We start from the raw sequence: 22,719 nt of genomic DNA on the forward strand, positions 1-22,719 counted from the left end.
ACCAAATTCATTGATGAGCTCTACTAGTTTTATGGTGGCTGCTTTAGGTTTTTCTGTGGATAATATCATTTCAACTGCAAACAGTGGCAGTTTTACTTCTTCCTTGCCAATTTGGATTTCTTTTATTTTTTCTTGTGTAATTGCTATGTCTAGGACTTCCAATACAATGTTGAATAAAACTGGTGAGAGTGGGCAGCCTTGTCTTAGAGGAAATTCTTATAGATTTATACTGTTGAGTATGATATTAGCTGTGGGATTTTCATATATGGGATTTTCATATATGCCCTTTATTATGTTGAGGTATGTTTCCTTTATGCTCACATTCTAGAGAGTTATAATAAATGGATGTTGAATTTTGGGGACTGTTAAAGGAACTGAGATAAATATCCATAATGTATAGGACCAGGCATCTTGGCCAATGAAAATCCTTAATGATGAGGCTTTCTTATTGCCTAAGCAATGAGATGTAAGTTTCTTATTTAATATACGGTGTTTTTCATAATAATAATGACTCTTGTTCTACGCCCTTTAGAATACTGACTAGTTTGCACAACAACCTTAAGAGGTAGATGCCATTTGCATCCTTATTTTACACATGAAGAAATTAAAGAACAGAAAGCTTAAGTGACTTGACCAAAGTTAGCCAGTTGTAAATAATAGAATGGGGATTTCAACCCAGGCCATTTGGCTCTATAGTTCCTAATTTGCAGAATCCTTATCTGACTCCAACCTTCACGTTCTGGTTTTATTAATAGAAATTCTATAAATTGATCTTTGGGTCTTTATTCATATCTTCTTCAGCTTGACTTTGGATGAAAAACAAGTAAGAGAAGAAGCCTACTATTTAGGTAAAATGGCATAATATTAAAATAAATCAGAAAACAGAATATTTTACTTATTTGTTTTTTTCTCTTCGAAGGGGTAGAATGTATAAGAGGGAATAATATGCAAAATTGGTATAAAAACAAAGTAGAAATTGAGAATATGATGATAAATAGGACCCAGAATCATATAGAGTGGGTAGGGAAAAGATGGACGAAGATGGGGAGATACCAGTTAAGAGACAATTTCAATAGACAGCATTTCAAAAAAATTAAAAGTGTTAAGAACTAGAGAATAGTCTGGAAGAATAGAAAAGGAAGTGTCAGATGCAGAGACAGCATTTTGTAGGTAAAATCCATTGTATATAGCATCTAATTGAACTAGCTGGATAAAGGAAAGGGGTGAAAAAATGAAATACACTGTATATATTATTAAATCCCCACCAAATCATTTGAGAAAGTCAGTTTCTTTACATTGAGAGCCAGTATGGTATACAGTGGTTAAGGGAGTACACTTGACCTCTTAGTGACTGTTTCCTCATCTGAAATGTGGGGAATTATGGTAATGATTCTAGCTCACACAGTAGTTATGAGGATTAAACTAACCACTGGACCATGACTGGCACATAGTAAACACTATATGATTAAGGCTACCTTGGTTCTCTAAGAGATCAAAATACATTTTTAAGAATAACAAAACTAGTAAGTGGCAGGTAAGTAAATTCCTGCATTATAATATTCTGTAAAATTCATTGTACAAGCCCAACAGTTGATGGGAAAATGACCTGTGGGATTTACTTGGCCTCAAACCTAATATGATGGTATGGTGTTGCATAACTGCTAAAAAGCTAATGCAATCTGAGGATGCGTTGATGGATGTGCAATGCTTACATTAAGGAAGATAATGCTGTTATGTTGAGCTGTATTAAATTGTCATTTTTGTAGCTCACAGTGGTTGAGGGTTGGCAATTTTATGTGATTCAATTAAACTCTCTTGTATTTTGCTCTCGTAGGAGCAAATCTGGAATTTTTGTTTTCAGTTCTCCATTTGAGATCATTGAAATGCCATATATGAGGAGGGCTACCATCTTGAAGAAAGGGATAGACACTATGTCATATTAATGAAGGAATGTTTAACCTGAAAAATGCAAAGACTCTGAGTAGTTATAATAATTGTCTTCAGATTCTTAAAAGTATTTTGATTTAGACATGGGGGTACAGTTACTTGAAGTTGAAACAAGAAAGGAGGAAAGAAAAAATTTGGCTCAAAGGATGAAGAGACAAAGGCATATTTTGTTCACTGTGGGTAAGACCTTTGTAACATTTAGAGTATTCCATGGTAGAATGGGTTTCCTAGAACAGTATCCTGGAGCTAGAACTATAGTGGATGTCCTGTCCTGTATTCAAACAGGGGTTGGACTAATTCATCAGGAAAAAAACTGGACTTAATTAGTTCTAATTACTTGCAACTCTGATTTTATGATGCTATAGAAGTCATAAAGAGTTTTGCACTCATATTATCAATTCTTCCCATTATCTTTTAAGTACTGAGCATATTTTACAAAATAATAACAAGAACCACTCTAATAATTATCCTCAGTGTATTTGGAATTAGACAAGTAAAACAATATTTTAGTAAAAATTTAAAATATATTCATCCATTTATCAATTTGACCTGTATTTATTGGGTGCCTATCATGTAGCTGCAGTGGTGGAAAAAATTTTAAATAGACAGTATTTTTACCTCAAGGAGCATAAAATATAGTTGAAGAGTTTTACCAGCAACTTCAATGTGACTATACAATCCATTTACTGATTTAGGTATCAATACTGTGTCAGTAACATAGTGGTCATGTTTGTATTTGAATTTAGATGTGTTCTGGAAAAGTATGTATTCACTAGCCACATGACTTTATGTTCTGGGATGAATTACTTTTATACAGTAAGGAGAAATTTAAAAAAGAAAAAAAAAATGGGCTCCCCTGGTGGCGCAGTGGTTGAGGGTCCACCTGCCGATGAAGGGGACGCCGGTTCGTGCCCCGGTCCGGGAGGATCCCACATGCCTCGGAGCGGCTGGTCCCGTGGGCCATGGCCGCTGGGCTTGCGCGTCCGGATCCTGTGCTCTGCGGCGGGAGAGGCCACAGCAGAGGGAGGCCCGCGTACTGCAAAAAAAATAAATAAATAAAAAAAATTTTTAAAAGCTTAAAATATGTGGAAACAAATGCTCCAAATAAAGTGATAAAAAATTATTTAAAACTGTAGTGGTAATCTGCAGTTTAAAAATTATATCTGACACTATTATAATTACCTGCATACAAAAAATTCTATCTAATGATTGTGAATTGTCAAAGTAATTTATCTTTTAAAACTAAAACAATATTTCAGTGCATAATAATTTGGAGCTAGAAATGATAAAGTGCCATGAATTATGAAAATATGAAAACCTCTTAGTGGTGAATGGAAATAGCAAAGTCATGTCCCTAAGGATGCACACATACTTGGCTTTGAGAGGTTCTGAAAATGTTGCAATTAATTTCTTTGAGTTAAATTTTAGTTATCCATAGGTCATCTATTTTGTGAATTATTTTTAAACATTTAAAATTACAGAGTTGGTTCCTGATTCCATATGTTAGTTATATAATGAAATGAAGCAAGCTGAAGTTGTTTATAACTCACAGTGAGTGTACTTTGGAGGCAAATCTACTGCCAAATGCTGATTTCCATAGTTTGACATTGTCTCTGTTCTGCACTGTTCCATTGATATTGAGCTGTTTTAATATTTATTCATGTCCATGCTGAATAATATATGTATAATACGTAAACACACACATATTCAGAGAGGATAAGAAAATTTTTCATAGCTCAGCTTAAATGTTACTTTACCTGTTGACCTTTTCTAACCCTCACAACTAGAATTTCCTCCTTTCATCTTTTTGAAATCCCATAACTTAAATATCTTTCTTATGGTCCTTGTCACCTTCTACTTTATATCATTCAACAAACATTAAAGACTTTTTTGTGAACCTATTTTCTTCTGTGTCTTCACTTCTTAATTCAGTGCTCCTTAAAGGTCAAGCTCCTCCCTACAGCATTTAGGATAGGGCTTTTGTGCTTAGAAGATGCTCAGTTAATATTTGTTAACAGGAGGAATTTGAGGATACCCTCAAATATGGGCACACATTTAATGATTGTGGTTTCAGAATTTATGAGTTGCAAGCCTCCTTGTAGATAATTCGGTACAAAGGTCACATTTTTCATATGAGAACATTCACGTGGCATGCGAAGTACTTATGAAAGAAAGCTCAGTGCTTATTCTGCTGCTTTTTATCGTAACTTTTACTACATATTTAGGAAATTGAATTATAGCATTCATTGAAAAACATGCTTTTTACCTCTTAAAGCTTAGGGTGTACTCATTTCATTCTATCTTTTTTGTTCTGTGGAAATAATAGAGTGAAGCATCTATAAAGTTATTGATATAGGAAAGAGGAAACTCCCCATGGCTTTTAGGCAGTCACTGTTGCTAAACCACTGAGGGTCCAACTTGGTTATTGACACTATCTGCACTATTGGGTTCATGCTGCAGAGCAGCTGCGCGTTTTTGTTTGGTTTGGTTTTATTTTCTATTTTATAAAAGAGACTTTAATTACAATATACTGCTGAGAATTCAGTCTGTAGAGATTATATTCCTCTAGTAGACATTTGAAGGATTCTTACTATATGTATCCACTGTGATTGAGGGGATCATAACCGAAGAGAATTGAGGAGAAGTTGTTGTGTGGCATGTGGTTGAAAGAACTTTGTTAAACCAATATTTTCTACAGAAAGTATAGTCATTCTTAAGGCGTTACTGTTTTAGCAAAAATTTGTGGTGTGTCCCTCAGGAAAATACCATATTACACTCATTTGGATTCCTAACATCAGCCATACCAGTTTTGGAAACAACTGTAGATTGGCTTTGAAATTTTTCTGTTTAGAAAAGGACATAAAATAGTTTTACAGATATTTCTGGTCATAGAGAATTAGACGTTTAGGCTTAATGTAATTGCCTCTGTTTATAAGGCTAAATTGAAGTCTTAGCTCTATCGATATTTTATGTCCAACTGAACAAGAATTATACTTTCTTTTTTTTTTAAATTTCACTATCATGTTATCTGTTTTTCTTAATAAATTTATTTATATTTTATTTATTTATTTTTGGCTGTGTTGGTCTTCATTGCTGTCCGCAGGCTTTCTATAGTTGCTGCGAGCGGGGGCTGTGCTGTGTTGCAGTACACGGGCTTCTCATTGCTGTGGCTTCTCTTGTTGTCGAGCACAGGCTCTAGGCACACGGGCTTCAGTAGTTGTGGCACGTGGTCTCAGTAGTTGTGGCTCGCGGGCTCTAGAGCACAGGCTCAGTAGTTGTGGCGCACGGGCTTAGTTGCTTCGCGGCATGTGGAATCTTCCTGGACCAGGGATTGAACCCGTGTCCCCTGCATTGGCAGGTGGATTCTTAACCACTGTGCCACTAGGGAAGTCCAAGAATTATACTTCAACAGAACTTTTCTGATTGTTAGCTGAAAAACAAATCCAGAATAATTTTCTTCTCGAACTATTTTTTCCTGTTTGGCTTTTATTTATTTTTCCAGCTTTACTGAAAGGTAGTTGATATAGAACATTGTGTAAGTTTAAGGTGTACAACATACTGATTTGATATATGTGTATAGATATTCTTTCTTTGTGTGATGAGAACTTTTAAAATGTGCAGTATAGTATTGTTAATTATAGTCACTATGCTGTGCATTACATCCCCAGAACTTACTTATCTTTATATTATAACTGGAGGTTTTTACCCTTTGACCAACTTCACACATTTCTCCCACCCCCAACCCTTGGCAACCATCAATCTGTTCTGTTTCTATGACTGGCTTTCTTAGATTCCACACATAAGTGAGATCATACAGTATTTGTCTTTCTTTGTCATATTTCACTAGCCTAATGCCCTCAAGATTTATCCGTGTTATTGCAAATGGCATAATTTCCTACTTTTTAATGGCTGTGTTCCTGTTCTAATTTTAGTATACCTTTTTATTGAAATAAAACATACCCAGATAAAGGGTACACATCATACAGCACAGTGAATTTGTTAGGTGCAAATACATCCACGTGACCACCCCACATCTACAAATAGAATATTGCTAGCATCCAGGAATTCTGTTTGTGCACTTTCTTCCTCCCAGATTAAACTGCATCCTGACTTCTAGCACTATAAAATAATTTTGCCTATTTTTAAGCCTCATATAAGTAAAATGATATATTATATATGTATTTGTCTAGCTTGTTTCACTCAGAATTATGTGTGTGGCATCTATCCATGCATGTGGCAATAGTTTGTTCATATTTGTTGTTGTATGGTTTTCTATTTTATGAATATACCCCAATTTATTTATCCTCTGGGTAGATTTTTGGATTGTTCGCAGTTGCTGAATATTATGATTAACTGGTTAGAACATTCCAGTACATGTCTTTTAGATCTTATATTTGTAAATTATTATTGTCTGCACATGTAGGAGTAAAATTTCTGAGCCACAGGGTATGCATATTTTCATATTCAGTAAATACTGATGAACTGTTTTCTAGAATTTTCCACGTGGCAGTACATCTTTGCCAGTGCTTTGTCTTGTTAATTAAAAAAACATATTTCCATTCTGCTTAGTATAAAGATATCTTGTTTGGACTTTAACTTCATGATGATTAATATGGCTGAGCACCCTTTGATAGGCCTAGTGGCCATTTGGCTATCCTCCTATGAAGTGCACATTCAGGTGTTTTGCCTATTTTCTTACTGATTTTTGGGAGTTATTTATGCCTTCAGGATAGGAATTTTTGTTGCTTATATGTCTTGCAAATATCTTCTCTCCTGTTGTAGCATGGCTTTTAACTCTTTGAACCATATATTTTGTTGAACAGAAGTTCGTAATTTTAATTTAGGTTGTAATATCAATTTATTCCTTTCTGATCTGTGCTTTTATTCTGTTTAAGGAATGTTTCTGTTTGAAGGCCACGATGATGTTATATTCTAGAAGTTTTATTGTTTTAACTTTCTTATTTAGACCTACAATTCCACTGGGATTAATTTTTGTGTATGATTTGAGGTAAAATTTACTTTGATTCCATATGGTATCGAATTGACCCAGGAGCATTTGTTGAAGAGATTTTCTTTCTTTATTGTAAATCATATGACCTTTGACATAAATGAAATGATTAAATATGTGAGGACTTGATTAAATCCTTGTTGAGGATTCTATTGTGTTATACTATGCTATCTTAATAACTAGTTGTATGTACTTTGTAGTTGTTTTCTTTTACTTCAAGGTTTTCTAGGTCAGGGGTCAGCAATCTTTGTCTGTAAAGGATAAGATACAAATAGGGGCCAGGGGTAAATATTTTAGACTAGGTGGTCCCTATGTTCTCTGGGGCTATTGTAGCATAAAAGCAGCCATAGACAATACATGAATGGTTAATTAGGGCTATGTCCCAATGAACCTTAATTTACAAAACAAGTGGCAGGCCAGATTTGGCTTATGGACTGTTCTAGGATATTTGTAGCTTTTTACATCACCACAAAATTTTAGAATTTGTCAGTTTATACACATACACTTGCATACATGCATGTGTGCGTGCGCGCGCACACACACACACACACACACACACACACACACACACACACTGTGAGATTTGAGTTTGGTTTGAGTCTGTAGATTAATTTCTGAGAATTGAAGTATGTAAAATCCATGAATATGGATACAATCCATGAATACGGATACTCCTCTATTTATTTAAATTTTCTTTAGTTTCTCTGAATAATATTTTATAGTTTTTATATAAGGGTCTTATACATCTTTAATTGTATTTGTTTCTAGTGATTAGATATTTTTTTGATGCCAATATAACTTGTCATGTCTCATTTTTATTTATTATTGTAGTATATAAAATGTCATTTTATTTTTTGGATAATTGAATTGACTTTGCTTAACTTACTAATAATAATTTGGATTTTTAAAAATTTTCTTCATATACTATGGTAATCTGCACATAATGTTTTATTTTTCCCTTTCTAATCATGATGTTTATTGTACTGACAACTTCCTCTGCACAGTGTTGAATAAAAGTGGTGATAGGAGACATCCTTGTCTTGTTCCTGATATTAAGACTAAAGTTTTCATATATTTGCATCTATGAGGTGTTTATATGATTTTTCTTTATTTTTGTAAATGTGGTAAATTACTTGATTTTCAGTATTAAAACAAATATATTTCTGGAATGATCCAACTGATTCATGATATATTATCTTTTAAATATATTGCTTACAGTGTTTTCCTAATATTTATTAGAATTTTGCATTATGTTATTTATGAGTGATATTGATCTATAAATTTCCTTCCTTGGCATAAATTCGTTGGTTTTTGTTCTTAAGGTTAAATAGGACTCATTAAATGTGTTTGAAAATATTTCCTCTTTTACTGTTCTCTGAAAGAATATGTGAAAGATTAACGTTGTGTCTGAGTTAAATGTTTGGAAAAATTTCCTGCTAAAGAATTCTGAGCCTGACTATTTCTTTGTGGGAAGTTTGAATTTCAAATTCATTTTTTTTTCTTTTATTAATTTATTTATTTTTGGCTGTGTTGGGTCTTCGTTTCTGTGCGAGGGCTTTCTCAAGTTGTGGCAAGCAGGGGCCACTCTTCATCGCGGTGCGCAGGCCTCTCAGTATTGTGACCTCTGTTGTTGCGGAGCACAGGCTCCAGACGCGCAGGCTCAGTAGTTGTGGCTCACAGGCCTAATTGCTCCATGGCATGTGGGATCTTCCCAGACCAGGGCTCGAACCCATGTCCCCTGCATTGGCAGGCAGATTCTCAACCACTGCACCACCAGGGAAGCCCCACTTTCTTTCTTAACTATCTGTCTACTCACGATTTCGGTTTCCTGTCCTGACAATATTGCATGCTGTGTTTTTCCAGGAATTTGTTGATTTCGCCCAAATTCTCAAATTTATTGGCATAAAGTTGCTCATAATATACTGTTAAGATATATATTTCTCTAAGATCTATAACGATACCCCGCTTTTTACTTTCAGATGTTGATAATTTGTATTTTTCTATTTTTTTCCTTTATCCATCTCAGCAGAGGTTTATCTGCACATAGTGTTTTATTTTTTCCTCTCTAATCATGATATTTGTTGCACTGACAATTTTATTAGTCCTTTCTAAGAAGCCACTTTTCCCTTTGTTGGCTATCTCTAGTTTTTTAAGAATTTCATTGATTAGTGCAATTATCTTTATTTTTTCCTACTTTTTTGGTTTTAATTTGCTGTTCTGTTTCTAAGTTCTTGAGATAGATAACTTAATATTTATTTTCAATCATTTTTCTTTTCTACATATGCATTTTAGGCTATAAATTTCTCTTTAAAGGAGCTTTAAGTATATCCAACAAGTATTGTTATGTTATACTTTTATTTACATTCAGATTCAAAGAGTTAAAAAAATTTTTTTTAATTGATCTCAAATTTACTGAAAAGTTGTGAATATAGTGTAAAGATTTTTTTTCCTTTGAGCTATTTGAGAATAAGTTGCCAACATGATGCCCCAGGAGCTTGAATACTCTATTGCATAAAGCACATTCTCCTAGAAAGCCATAATATAATAATCAGAATCAGGAAATTAGCACTGACCTATTTTTACCATTTAATCTTAAGACCCCTTTCAATTTCACTTAATTGTCACAATAATATCTTTTAGCAAATGGATCCCATTCAGAATTACCTATTCCGTGTACCTGTCTTTTCCTTTACTGTTTTTTTTTGTTGTTGTTGTCTCTTTGATTTTAGTTTCTCAGTCTTTTCTTAACTTGATGTCCTTGACAATTTTTGTGGATGGAATGCCAGCTACTTTGCAGAATTTGTCTTATTTTGACTTTGAGTGATTTTTTTTTTCTTCATGATGCATCTTTGGGTGGAATACCACAGAAGTGGTATGGTGCTCTTCTTATGCCTGGCATAAGATTTTGATTTGTCCCATTTCTGGTTAGGTTAATTTTGATCACTTGATAAAAGTGGTGTCTGCTAGCCTTCTCTATCAAACAGTTACTTTTTCCATTTTGTGGTTAACATTACTTTTGGGACGGGAAGCTGGTAGTTATGATGGGAAGGTAGTTGATGAGTATTTGGGAAGATACTTTGAGAGTATATAAATATCTCTTTCCTCATTAAACGTTTTTTAATTAATTTAATTATTTTGTGAGTGTGGACTTATAGTTTCCTCTGTTTTTCAATGGATTTTCATATTATACTATCATTTATTTTGGTGCTCAAATTGTCCCAGATTTGTCCAATGGGAGCACCTTGAGGCTGGCTTCTGTGTCTGTTAAAAGTTGCCCCTGTCATTCTTTTAGCATGTCCTTATTTCCTAGGACAAGACGTTCAGGGTGTTTATTCTTTTCTGGAAATGTTTCTTGTCTTAAATTCTACTTTGCTTAGAAAGTGAATAGTTAGACTAGTTTACATTTGTTTAATTTTTATATGGTTTATCTTATCTCATGGATTTGCTTTTGACTTTCCTGTGTATTTATATTTGAAGTGTATCTCTTATAAGCAGCAGATAGTTGGGCTTAAAAATAAACTTACATTCTCTTTGTCATTTATATGGAGTGTTTAGATCATTTACAATTAACTTAATTATCAATATGTTTGGGTAAAACTTACCATTTCTTTTTATTTTATTCACATATTTTAAATTCTTTATCTTTCCTTTCTTTCCTTCCTGGATTTGGATATTTATCTATCATCTATCTTTCTTTCTTCCTATCTATCTATCTATCATCTATCTATATCACTGTATATTTTCCCCAATATTAGCTTGTTAGTTTTACTTTCTTTTATCATTATTTTAACAGTTACCCTAAAGATTTCAACATACAGTCTGGATATTTTAGAATCTGTTATAAACTAGTTTTGTAACTTCTCTGAAAATGCTTGGTCTTTAAAACATTTAACTCAAGAGGGACTTTCAAGATGGTGGAGGAGTAAGACGTGGATATCACCTTCCTCCCCACAAATACATCAAAAATGCATCTACATGTGGAGCAACTCCTACAGAACACCTACTGAACGCTGGTAGAAGACCTCAGACTTCCTAAAAGGCAAGAAAATCCCCATCTACCTGCGTAGGGAAAAAGAAAAAAGAAGAAATAGAGACAAAAGAATAGGGACAAGACTTGCACCTCTGGAGAGAGCTGTGAAGGAGGAAAAGTTTCCACACACTAGGAAGCCCCTTCACTGATGGAGACAGGGGTTGGGTTGTTGCAGGGGGAAGCTTTGGAACCACAGAGGAGAGCACAGCAACAGGGTGCAGAGGGCAAAGCACAGAGATTCCTGCACAGAGGATCAGTGCTGACCGCACTCACCAGCCTGAGAGGCTTATCTGCTCACCTGTTAGGGTGGGTGGGGCCTGGGAGCTGAGGCTCTGGCTTCTGAAGTCAGATCTGAAGTCAGATCCCAGGAAGAGGACTGGGTTGACTGCATGAACATAGCCTGAAGGGGGCTAGTGTGCCACAGCTAGCCAGGAGGGAGTCCAGGAAAAATTCTGGACCTGCCTAAGAGGCAAGAGACCATTGTTTCAGGGTACATGAGGAGAGGAGATTCCTTCCCCATCTGCCCACAGAAGGCAGAACACTCCCTATATGAGCTCCAGAGACAGGCATGAGCCACAGCTATCAGCTCAGACTGCAAAGACGGGCATGAAATGCTAATGTTGCTGCTGCAGCCACCAAGAATCCTGTGTGCAAGCACAGGTCACTATCCATACCCCCCAGGGAGCCTGTGCAGCATGCCACTGCCAGGGTCCTGTGGTACAGGGACAATTTACCCAGGAGAACACATGGCGTGCCTCAGGCTGTTGCAACATCATGCCAGCCTCTGCCTCTGCAGGCTCGCCAGGCATTCCAATTATAACTACTGTACCTCTCCCACCCCCAGCCTGAATGAGAAAGAGCCACCTAGTCAGCCGCTCCTTTAACCCCATCCTGTCTAGGTGGGAATAGATGCCTGAGGTGACCTACATGCAGAGGTGGGGCCAAAACCAAAGTTGAACCCCAGGAGCTGTGAGAAAGAAGACAAAAGGAAATTTCTCCATGCAGCCTCAGGAGCAGCAGATTAAATTCCCACAATCAACTTGATAAACCATGCATCTGTGGAATACCTGAATAGACAACGAATTATCCCAAAATTGAGGCGGTGGACTTTGGGAGCAACTGAAGACTTGGGGTTTGCTTTCTGAATCTGATTTGTTTCTGGTTTTTATGTTTACCTTAGTATAGTTTTTAGCGCTTGTTATCATTGGTGGATTTGTTTATTGGTTTGGTTGCTGTCTTCTTTTTTTAATTATTATTTTTTTTCATTTTAATAACATTTTTATGTTTTTTTAAAAAAACATAAAATTTAAAAACAAATTAAAAAAATTTTTTTTCTCCTTTCTTTTTTTTCTCCTTTCTTTTTTTTCTCAATTTCTTCACAGCCATGTGGCTGACAGGGTCTTGGTGCTCTGGCCTGTTCTCAGGTCTGACCCTCTGAGGTGGGAGAGCTCAGTTCAGGACACTGGACCACCTGAGACCTCCCAGCCCCAAGTAATATCAATTGGTGAGATCTCTCTCAGTGATCTCCGTCTCAATGCTAAGACCCAGTGCCACCCAAAGGCCAGCAAACTATAGTGCTGGATGACCCATGCCAAGCAACTAGCAAGACAGGAACACAAACCCACCCATTAGCAGACAGGCTACCTAAAATCATACTAACTTCACAGACACCCCAAAACACACCACCAGATGTGGCCGTACCCACCAGAAAGACAAGATCCAGCCCCACCCAGCAGAACATAGGCACCAGTCCCCTCCACCAGGAAGCCTACACAACCCACTGAACCAACGTTACCCACTGGGGGTAGACACCGAAAACAATGGGAACTATGAACCTGCAGCCTATGTAAAGGAGACCCCAAACACAGTAAGTTAAACAAAATGAGAAGACAGAAAAATATGCAGCAGATGAAAGAGCAAGGTAAAAACCCACCAGACCAAACAAATGAAGAGGAAATAGGCAGTCTACCTGAAAAAGAATTCAGAGTAATGATAGTAAAGATGATCCCAAATCTTGAAACTAGAATGGAGAAAATACAAGAAAGGTTTAAAAAGGATATAGAACTAAAGAGCAAACAAACAATGCTGAACAACACAATAAATGAAATGAAAAATTCTCTAGAAGGAATCAATAGCAGAATAACTGAGGCAGAAGAAATAGTGGAAATAACTACTGCAGAGCAGAATAAAGAAAAAAGAATGAAAAGAATTGAGGATGGTCTCAGAGACATCTGGGGCAACATTACACACACCAACATTCAAATTATAGGCATCCCAGAAGAGGAAGAGAAAGAGAAAGGGTCTGAGAAAATATTTGAAGAGATTTTAGTAGAAAACTTCCCTAATATGGGAAAAGAAATTGTCAGTCAAGTCCAGGAAGTGCAGAGAGTCCCATACAGAATAAATCTAAGGAGAAACATGCCAAGGCACATATTAATCAAACTATCAAAAGTTAAAGAAAAAATTTAAAAGCAGCAAGGGAAAACAACAAATAATATACAAGGGAATCCCCATAAGGTGGCAGCTGATCTTTCAGCAGAAATTCTTCAAGCCAGAAGAGAGTGGCAGGACTTATTTAAAGTGATGAAAGGGTAAAATATACAACCAAGATTACCCAGCAAGGATCTCATTCACATCTGATGGAGAAATTAAAACTTTTACAGATGAGCAAAAGTTAAGCAAGTTAAGCACCACCAAACCAGCTTTACAACAAATGCTAAAGGAAGTTCTCTAGGCAAGAAACACAAGAGAAGGAAAAGACCTACAAAAACAAACCGAAAACAATTAAGAAAATGGTAATAGTAACATATGTCTCAATAATTACCTTAAATGTAAATGGATTAAATGCTCCAACCAAAAGACATAGACTGGCTGAGTGGATACAAAAACAATACCCATATATATGCTGTCTACAAGAGACCCACTTCAGATCTAGGGACACATACAGACTAAAAGTGAGGGAATGAAAACAGATATTCCATGCAAATGGAAATCAGAAGAAAGCTGGAGTAGCAATTCTCATATCAGAAAAAATAGACTTTAAAATAAAGAGTATTACAAGAGACAAAGACGGACACTGCATAATGATCAAGGGATCAATCCAAGAAGAAGATATAACAATTGTTAATTTTTATGCATCCAACATAGGAGCACCTTAATACATAAAGCAAATGCTAACAGCCATAAAAGGGGAAATTGACAGTGACACAAAAATAGTAGAGGATGTTCACAACCCACTTTCACCAATGGACAGATCATCCAAAATGAAAATAAATAAGGAAACACAAGCTTTAAATGATACATTAAACAAGATGATCTTAATTGATATTTATAGGACATTCCATCCCAAAACAACAAAATACACTTTCTTCTCAAGTACTCATGGAACATTGCCCAGGATAGATCATATCTTGGGTCACAAATCAAGCCTTGGTAAATCTGAGAAAATTGAAACGGTATCAGGTATCCTTTCTGACCACAGTGCTCTGAGATAGTTATCAAATACAGGAAAAAACCTGTAAAAAATACAAACTCTTGGAGGCTAAAACATATGCTACCTAATAACTAAGAGATCACTGAAGAAATCAAAGAGGAAATTAAAAAAAATACCTAGAAACAAATGACAATGAAAACACGACTACCCAAAAGCTATGGGATGCAGCAAAAGCAGATCTAAGAGGGAAGTTCATAGCAGTACAATCCTATCTCAAGAAACAGAAACATCTCGAATAAACAACCTAACCTTACACCTAAAGCAATTAGAGAAAGAACAAAAAACACCAAAGTTAGCAGAAGGAAAGAAATCATAAAGATCAGATCAGAAATAAATGAAAAAGAAGTAAAGGGCACAATAGCAAAGATCATTAAAAATAAAAGCTGGTTCTTTGAGAAGATAACAAAATTGATAAACCATTAGCCAGACTCATCAAGAAAAAAAGGGAGATGACTCAAATCAACAGAATTAGAAATGAAAAAGGGGAAGTAACAACTGACGCTGTAGAAATACAAAGGATCTTGAGAGATTACTACAAGCAACTATATGCCAATGAAATGGACAACCTGGAGGCAATGGAAAAATTCTTAGAAAAGCACAACCTTCCGTGACTGAACCAGGAAGGAATAGAAAATATAAAGAGACCAATCACAAGCACTGAAATTGAGACTGTGATGAAAAATCTTCCAACAAACAAAAATACACGAACAGATGGTTTCCTAGGCGACTTCTATCCAACATTTAGAGAAGTGCTAAGACCTTTCCTTCTCAAACTCTCAAAATACAGCAGAGGGAGGAACACTCCCAAACTCATTCTATGATGCCACCATCAACCTGATACCAAACCAGATAAAGATGGCACAAAGAAAGAAAATTACAGGCCAATATCATTGATGAACATAGATGCAAAAATCCTCAACAAAATATTAGCAAACAGAATCCAACAGCACATTAAAAGGACCATACAACATGATCAAGTGAGGTTTATCCCAGGAATGCAAGGATTGTTCAATATGCACAAATCAATCAATGTGATACACCATATTAACAAATAGAAGGATAAAAAGCATATGATAATCACAATGATGCAGAAAAAGCTTTTGACAAAATTCAGCACCCATTTATGATAAAAACTCTCCAGAAAGTAGCCATAGAGGGAACCTGTGTCAAAATAATAAAGGCCATATGTGACTAACCCACAGCCAACATCATTACCAATGATGAAAAACTGAAACCATTCCTCCTCTAAAATCCAGAACAAGATGAGGTTTCCCACTCTCTCTGCTGTTATTCAACATAGTTTGGAAGTTTTAGCCACTGCTAGGAATCAGAAAAGAATAAGAAATAGAAGGAATCCAAATTGGAAAAGAAGAAGTAAAACTGTCACTGTTGGCAGATGACATGATACTATACAGAGAGCATTCTAAAGATGCTCCCAGAAAACTACTAGATCCAATCAGTGGATTTGATAAGGTAGCAAGATATAAAGTTAATGTACAGAAATCTCTTGTAGTCCTATACACTAATGATGAAAAATCTGAAAGAGAAATTAAGGAAATAATCCCATTTACCATCACAACAAAAGAGGATGAAATACGTAGGAATAAACCTAGCTAAGGTGACCAAAGACCTGTATGCAGAAAACTATAAGACACTGATGAAAGAAATTAAAGATGATACAAACAGATGAAGAGATATATCATGTTCTTGGACTGGAAGACTCAACATTGTGAAAATGACTATACTACCCAAAGCAATCTACAGATTCAGGGCAATCCCTATCATACGACCAATGGCATTTTTAAAAGACCTAGAACAAAAATATTTCACTATTTGTATGGAAACATGAAAGACCCAGAAAAGCCAAAGCAGTCTTGAGAAAGAAACTCAGAGATGGAGGAATCAGGCTCTCTGACCTCAAACTATACCTCAAAGCTACAATAATCAAGACAGTATGGTACGGGGACAAAAATAGAAATATGGATGAATGGAACAGGATAGATATCCCAGTGATAAACCCATGCCATGCACATATGATTACCTTATCTTTGATAAACGAGGCAAGAATATACAGTGGGGAAGAGAAAGCCTTTTCAATAAGTGGTGCTGGGAAAACTGGACAGCTACATGTAAAAGAATGAAATTAGAACACTCCCTAACACCATATACAACAGTAAACTAAAAATGGGTTAAAGATCTAAATGTAAGACCAGACACTATAAAACTCTTAGAGGAAAACATAGACAGAACACTCTATGACATAAATCACAGCATCCTTTTTGATCCACCTCCTAGAGAAATGGAAATAAAAAGAAAAATAAACAAATGGGACCTAATGAAACTTAAAACTTTTGCATAACAAAGGAAACCATAAAGGAGATGAGAAGACAATCCTCCAAATGGGAGAAAATATTTGCAAATGAAACAATGGGCAAAGAATTAATCTCCAAAATACACAATAGCTCATGCAGCTCAATATCAAAAAAACAAACAACCCAATCCAAAAATGGGCAGAAGACCTAAACAGACATTTTGCCAAAGAAGATATACAGATTACCAAGAAACACATGAAAGGATGCTCAACATCACTAATCATTAGAGAAATGCAAATCAAAACTACAATGAGATATCACCTCAGACTGGTCAGAATGGCCATCATCAAAAAATCTAGAAACAATAAATGCTGGAGAGGGTGTGGAGAAAAGGGGACCCTCTTGCACTGTTGGTGGGAATGTAAATTGATACAGCCACTATGGAGAACAGTATGGAGGTTCCTTAAAAAACTAAAAATAGAGCTACTGTATGACCCAGTGATCCCACTATTGGTCATATACCCTGAGAAAACTGTAATTCTAAGAGTCATGTATCAAAATGTGCACTGTAGCACCATGTACAATAGCCAGGATATGGAAGCAACTAAGTGTCCACTGACAGATGAATGGATAAAGAAGATGTGGCACATATTTACCATGGAATATTACTTAGCCATAAAAAGAAATGAAATTGAGTTATTTGTAGAGAGGTGGATGGACCTAGAGCCTGTCATACAGAGTGAAGTAAATCAGAAAAAGTAAAACAAATACCGTGTGCTAACACATATATATGGAATCTAAAAAAAAGAAGAAATTGGTTCTGATGAACCTTGGGGCAGGACAGGAATAAAGATACAGACATAGCGAATGGACTGGAGGACACGGGGAGGGGGAAGGGTAAGCTCGGACGAAGTGCGAGAGCAGCATTGACATATATACACTACCAAATGTAAAATAGAAAGCTAGTGGGAAGCAGCTTCATTGCACAGGGAGATCAGCTCGGTGCTTTGTGACCAACTAGACTTGTGTGATAGGGAGGGTGGGAAGGAGATGCAAGCGCTAGGGGATATGGGATTAATATGTATACATATAGCTGATTCACTTTGTTATATAGCAGAAACTAACACAACACTGTAAAAGCAATTGTACTCCAATAAAGACGTTTAAAAAATTTTGTAACTCATTATCTCCACTCCCGTCTTTGGTGTCATTATTATGAGTGTTAATTTTGCATATAATTTAAACACACAAGACATTTTATTATGTTTTATATCGTCAATAGTCTTTTATTTTCCATATATTTTCATACATTTCCTATCACTTCCTCTTCATTTCTTGTTGCATTTGTATGTTTCCTTCAAGGATCATTTTTATTCCCAATGAATAAATCCCTTTAAAATTTCTGTTTGTGCAATTTTGCATTTATACAGCCAGAGTGAATTGTCTTAATTGTTTTTAATAGGGAAGTCTTTATTTTGAATTTTTTCTCTTTTTTATTGTAAATATAGAGAAAACAATACAAAAAGTGGAAAACTTAGTGAATTATTATAAGGCAAACATCTTTGTAACCATTAGCAAGGTCAAGAAATAGAACTTTGCCAGCCACCCAAAGTTTCCTGCCACATGCCCCTCTTAATCAGAGCTCTCTGTTTTCATGGAGTAATGATGTGTGTGTGTGTGCGTGTGTGTGTGTGTGTGCCTGTGCATTTATGGTTTTTTCATCCAATTGTGAACCTCTCGACATTATAGTTTAGTCTTAAACACTTAAAAAAAAAAAAAAAAAGAACTGGCGTACATTTTCTTTCTGTTTTCACCTACAACTTTCCCTGCATCCCTTTGGTTTTCTTTCAACTTGTCTCCTAGAGAATCTGGACCATTTGATCTATAGTTCCATAGTCAGGATCTTACTGACCATATGCTTATGATTCAGTTCATCATGTTTTTCTGTTCTTTGTATATCTTCAGTTTGATAGGCTGACTCAAAAGGGTGATCAGACACAGGTTTAGTTATTTTAATAAATCTGTCGTTGGTCGTGTGATCTTTCATTAGGAGGCACTCTTTTTTGGTGTTAGTATCCATTGGTGTTTAATGCCTAGATCACTGGGAATTTTTACTTGTCAGTTGGAATAATATTACCCTGTATCAACATTATCAAATCATATTGCCACTGCATACTCTCATTTAGCTCTAATTTAGTCTTAGTTCTATAAGTAATTCTCACCACTACTCCATGTGTTCGACTTATGATTTTGTGACTTTACGATAGTGTGAATCGGCATTCAGTAGAAACTGTACTTTGAACTTTTGAACTTTGAACTTCCAGAGCTAGAAATACTCTCTAGTGATGCTGGGCAGCAGCAGCAAGCCACAGCTCCCAGTCAGCCACACAATCATGAGGGTAAACAACTGAAACACTTAAAACCATTCTGTTCCTGCAGGACCATTCTGGTTTTCACTTTCAGTACAGTATTTAATAAATTACATGAGATATTCCACACTTTAGTATAAAATGTTTATAATATATTTATTATAAAATAGGTTTTGTGCTAGATTATTTTGCCCAACTAGAGACTAGTGTTAAATGTTCTTAAAAGTGTTCTTAAAAGTAAGCACTTTTAAGGTAGGCTAAGGCTGAACTGAGATGTTCAGTAGGGTTAGGTATATTAAATGCATTTTTGACTTAGGATATTTTCAACTTATGATGGGTTCATCAGGATGTAACCCCATCGTAAGTCAAGGAAAATCTATATCTCTCTAGGCATTGTGGTTATTGAAAGCACGATCGCTACTATAGATTCTTAAGAAAAGTTCATGGGAACAATATTCCCCTGGTTCTTCTATGTTGATAACAATCTGTGCCCTTTAAATATGAGGAATAGAAAATCTTTTGATCACACTTTCCTTAGGTATATTAAGTATGTTATTCCATTTTCTTTTGTCATAAAGCATTTCCATCAAAAAGTCTGGTGAAAATCTAATTTTATTTTTCTCTAAGTCATGTGCTAATGAATTTTGTTTTTAATATTTGTTTGTTCTTTGCTTTGATTTTCTTCATGTAATTTGCCACCTTCTCTCAACTCTTCATTTTTTTGATTCTTAAAAACAAAAATTTCCTTCCAACTTGTATTAAGGCATCATGTATTGCACTTATTTATTCTTGTGTCCTTACTAGTTTCTGTCATTTCTAAAATGTTTTATTTTATGTATATTTCTTCCTTGATTTCTATCATCTCATTTCTCAGTGTTTCTAATTCTGATTTATGCTGTTCATGTTTTCTATAATTTTCTTTATGTGTTTATCTCCATTTGAAATACTACATTACAGTTTTGATCTGGTTTTTAGTATATCTTTTGTCATGCTTTCATTTCCAGTAGGGGTATTATTCTGTCCTCTAATCTCCTTTTTTAATGGTAACTTTGTATGTAATTGGACCTTGATACCTTTAGTTTTCCTGAAATTTGAAAGGAATTTGGTTTCAGATAGCTTTTCTAACTTCACAAAACTCCTACCTTTGTTTAGTTATACAGTCCTCAAAAGTGTGGCAAATTGTTGCTGAGACTTCTGACTTTGCTTCTCTTTCCATTTTTATCTGGACTTTCTCTTTCCTTTGTCACTGTTTGTTCCAAGCAAAAGTTGGGCTCACATTAATTTCCCTTTTCTCCAGCATTAGGCTTTTCAGCACTTGGCTGTCTTTGCATCTCTACAATAATATCAAATAATACGTTTTTGTATTCTATTTACCCTTTCTGGTTCTCAGAAGTATTTGTCTGTTATAAGTGACACCATTTGAGCTGGAAGCAGAAGTTCTCATGCCTGATAATAATTGCTGGATATTGTATAGGAACAATTAGTGATAACTTGAGGCTTTGAGTGAATTTATGTTTTTTCAGAGTGGGTTTACTGTTGCTTCTGGGGAGACAGCTAGGCTAGGAAAATACACTGTAATTCAGTTAAAGATTTGACTGACTAAGTTGAGCTTTATTCCTCCTGAGGATTAATTTTGTAATTCATCTTTACTCCTTGGTGTAGCCTTTTGAGATCCTAACCCCGAACATTTGTTACTTTATTTTTAATCCCTATTTTATTTTATTTATTTTTTGCAGTACGCGGGCCTCTCACTGTTGTGGCCTCTCCCGTTGCGGAGCACAGGCTCCGGACGCACAGGCTCAGCGGCGATGGCTCACGGGCCCAGCCGCTCCGTGGCATGTGGGATCTTCCCGGATCGGGGCACGAACCCGTGTCCCCTGCATCGGCAGGAGGACTCTCAACCACTGCGCCACCAGGGAAGCCCCTATTTTTAATCCCTATTTTAAAAAGTTAAAAACATATCAAAATGTGTAAAGAAATATGGAATGAACATGCATGTATTTTTTTAAACTCCATTGTCTCTCCTAGGTGGATGGGACTGTGGAAATTTCTGCTCAGCTTGCTTCTCTTTTTCAAATACAGGATCCTGCCAGGCTTCTCTTTTTGCTTCTCTTTTTTCCAGGTTTTTGTTTCCACAATTTATAAATTTTTGTTAGCTCTCTTGTGCATGCAAAAAAATTGTTTTATGATTTCGTTTGACTTTTCTAGTTGTTCTCAGGGGAAAAGTTGGTCTGAAACAACTTAATTTGCCATAGGCAGAACTAAAAGTTTATTCTGACTGCTTTTGAATGAAAATAATTTGTAGACTTAGCTTTGCAGTGTTTCTACTTTCCTATAATGTTCTGAACAAAAAATTAAAATGAATAAAACTCACAAAAATAAGCATTGAGAATTTAAGAATCTCCATGTTGAAACTATCCTAAAGATCTGTCTTATATACAGTAATTTCAGGAAGGGGAGGAAGAGTTGCATCATAAAGGCAGTAAGAGAATTTAATAATTCAAAAAAAATCTAGGAATTATTGATTTGGAGGAATTTTAATATAATTGATTAAAAATTCGTTTTGAGGGCTTCCCTGGTGGCGCAGTGGTTGAGAATCTGCCTGCCAATGCAGGGGACACGGGTTCGAACCCTGGTCTGGGAAGATCCCACATACCACGGAACAACTAGGCCCGTGAGCCACAATTACTGAGCCTGCGTGTCTGGAGCCTGTGCTCTGCAACAAGAGAGGCCGCGATAGTGAGAGGCCCGTGCAGTGAGAGGCCCACGCACCGCGATGAAGAGTGGCCCCCACTTGCCACAACTAGAGAAAGCCCTCGCACAGAAACGAAGACCCAACACAGCCATAAATAAATAAAATTAAAAAAAAATTAGTTTTGAGTATATGAAATTATTGCCTACTTTTTAGTGAATGCCAGTCAACATTTATTGCACGTGTCTATTTTAAATATTCAAAAATTTCAGAGTTGGTGTGAATACATTTTTCAAGTTTATTTCAATTAAATTTAGATAATCATCTAAATAAAATAATCTAATTTAAAATAATTGAGCAGATTAAAATAATAATCTGCCCAATTTGTTTAAAAATATTTTTCTCACATAAATGAAAATCCCACTGGTATGTGACAAAATTAACCCATATTCCCCAGTAAGGACCTCCTGGATAAATTGAGTCCATTTTTTTTCTCTTCACATGGTAAAACATGTCACTAATCACAGAATTAATAGCCATGAATGACATAGTAAAAGCAGTTCCTTACATTATTGTTCTTTTTTAAAACATTATTTAATATTAAATGTTTTAAGTTTGAAAATGCTATAATCTATTTTTTTAATTGATGGAGTTTAGTCTTGTCTATATTTTATGTGTGATAATTACAGAGATATAATCAAGGTGTTCTTTTTTCTTTTTTTTGATGGTAATTGATTTAGGTTCATTCCTAAAAATAAAACATCCCAAAAAGTGAATGAAATTTCCTTATATAAAATATTCTGTCTTAACCAAGAATATTAGAAGGAAGTCAATTTACTTCTCTTTCTCTCTCTGTGTGTATACATCT

At 35.6% G+C, this 22,719-nt stretch overlaps 1 protein-coding gene across 1 annotated transcript in view; it reads left to right on the forward strand.

The window, feature by feature from the left end:
• CPNE8 (copine 8) overlaps positions 1-22,719 on the forward strand; it is a 327,485-nt gene that overhangs the window by 69,486 nt on the left and 235,280 nt on the right. The gene's annotated exons all lie outside the window — the stretch shown is intronic.

The sequence above is a fragment of the Phocoena phocoena genome, chromosome 11 (genome assembly GCF_963924675.1).
Source record: "Phocoena phocoena chromosome 11, mPhoPho1.1, whole genome shotgun sequence".
Taxonomy (NCBI): Eukaryota; Metazoa; Chordata; class Mammalia; order Artiodactyla; family Phocoenidae; genus Phocoena; species Phocoena phocoena.